The 1,731-nt window shown below is 34.4% G+C and overlaps 1 long non-coding RNA gene across 1 annotated transcript; it reads right to left on the bottom strand.

The window, feature by feature from the left end:
* Positions 1-38: 38 nt before the first annotated feature.
* Positions 39-933, bottom strand: LOC140321490 (uncharacterized). Its single transcript, XR_011918959.1, has 3 exons — positions 835-933; positions 480-539; positions 39-132 (listed from the first exon to the last, which is right to left on the bottom strand). It is a non-coding gene; the product is annotated as an uncharacterized lncRNA (long non-coding RNA).
* Between the last annotated feature and the right edge of the window lie 798 nt (positions 934-1,731).

The following is a 1,731-nucleotide window of genomic DNA, read 5'->3' as shown; positions in this document are numbered from 1 at the left end:
AATCTTGTCTTAAGTCTTAAACACCAAATACATCTTACCAAATGCTTGAACTCAGCAGACAGGCTTCCATTATTTGACTCCTCCATATTCATCACCTTTGTGTTTGTTCCAAGAATATTAAATTTACGTGATCTAAAACAAAAATCATATCGTGAGCTTTAGGTGTAGACCTGTTATAAAGGTAAATAGCTATAGCGGTGTCTGGTCAAATTGACATTTGATTGATACTTGACATTTAAGTTAAGTTATAGAAATTGTGTCTCTTCAGACTTGTCCAGCTTTGTTGAAACTTTTTAACCCCATGCTAAACTTATAAAGCAGACACCTCTAACTGGATGCCCTCATACGTCCTACAATAAAGTACACAACTGTGAGAATACCTGCACCCGACTTCACTGCCACTATATTTGTAAAGTACAACAGAAAAACATGTTGTAAATCAGAAAAAATATACACAGACAAAATAAATTTTGATTTACTTATCAATGCAGACTTTGATTTTCAGTTGATAATTGAGCTCAGGAAACTTGACCAGAACCCTGAAAAGAAAAATACCAAAGAGCAATAATAAAGCTTTATACATTTTCAGCACTTAAAAGGAATTTATTTCACCCTGATTTGGCAAATATTTAAAAATAAAAGTATATATATATATATACTCAAGGTTGCATTGGGTACTTTGCTGCTTCTGCTCTACTTCTATGCCATACTAAGGAGATTATACAGGAAATTGTTCTCTAGAAATGTGTCTTAAAATAGAGCTCCAGTTTAGAGAAATAAAAATGTGTGTAGCCTAGCAAATAAATATATATATAAAAATTTCCATTAACCAACCTGACTTTGGTAGTGAATTGAACTCCTGTTTTTTATCACAACGGGGCGATCTGGATGCATTGGCATGCATGGCTGTCTCTCCACCACAAATGCACTGTTTAAACGAAAGAAAAAGAAAATGATAGAAAGGCATTTTACTTCCTTAAAGGGAACTTTCCCATCCATCAGGAAAACCCAATTTTCTTCAAAACCTAATTTAGCAGCTTTATTTTAGCAAACTTACATTTGCAAAATAACTAGTGTCAGCAACCCAGTGTTGTGTTGATGTCAAATTCACAGTAACTGTGCTCAGCCTTGGCCATTGGCTACTAGACTCAGGACCTATGACAGGAAGGAGGTAACATGCTTTTCAAAATATTACTCAGCCTTCCACATACTGCAAATTGTGGATGGCCAATAAGGAGCTAGGAGTAGTATAGGTGTCCTCCTGTGTCACGGTCTGTATCTGTCATTTGCAACCCCTATTTAATGTACAATGCTGCGTAAAATGTTGGCGCAATATAAATCCTGTTTATTATTTTTAATAATAATATTAATAATAATAAAGGGGGTGAGGAAAGATAAGGGAAGGGTTTTTGCAAACTACCTAGGACAGACAAGATGCAATTTTTAACCTATGTATGCACAAGATAATTACTAACTGTGATAATAATGTACTGCTGTCAGTGCTCAGCAGACCAAAAAAAAGCTAAACAAAGTCATTGACAAAGCACTGAACAGGCAACTGCCAGGAAACTAAAATTTTCAGATGGGGTTCAGTTATAGCAGTTTCAATAATGTCAGGTTTAAACAAATCAATTAGAAGAAGAAAAACATTTTGTTTTTGCAAAATAAAGCAATTTGTTCATTAAACATTACAAGAAAAAAAAAACACTGTGAAGCAAGGTGTGTAGTCAA

The sequence above is a fragment of the Pyxicephalus adspersus genome, unplaced genomic scaffold (genome assembly GCF_032062135.1).
Source record: "Pyxicephalus adspersus unplaced genomic scaffold, UCB_Pads_2.0 Sca5482, whole genome shotgun sequence".
NCBI lineage: Eukaryota > Metazoa > Chordata > Amphibia > Anura > Pyxicephalidae > Pyxicephalus > Pyxicephalus adspersus.
The sequence above is the reverse complement of the archived record's forward strand: the minus strand, read 5'-3'. Positions and strand labels throughout refer to the sequence as shown.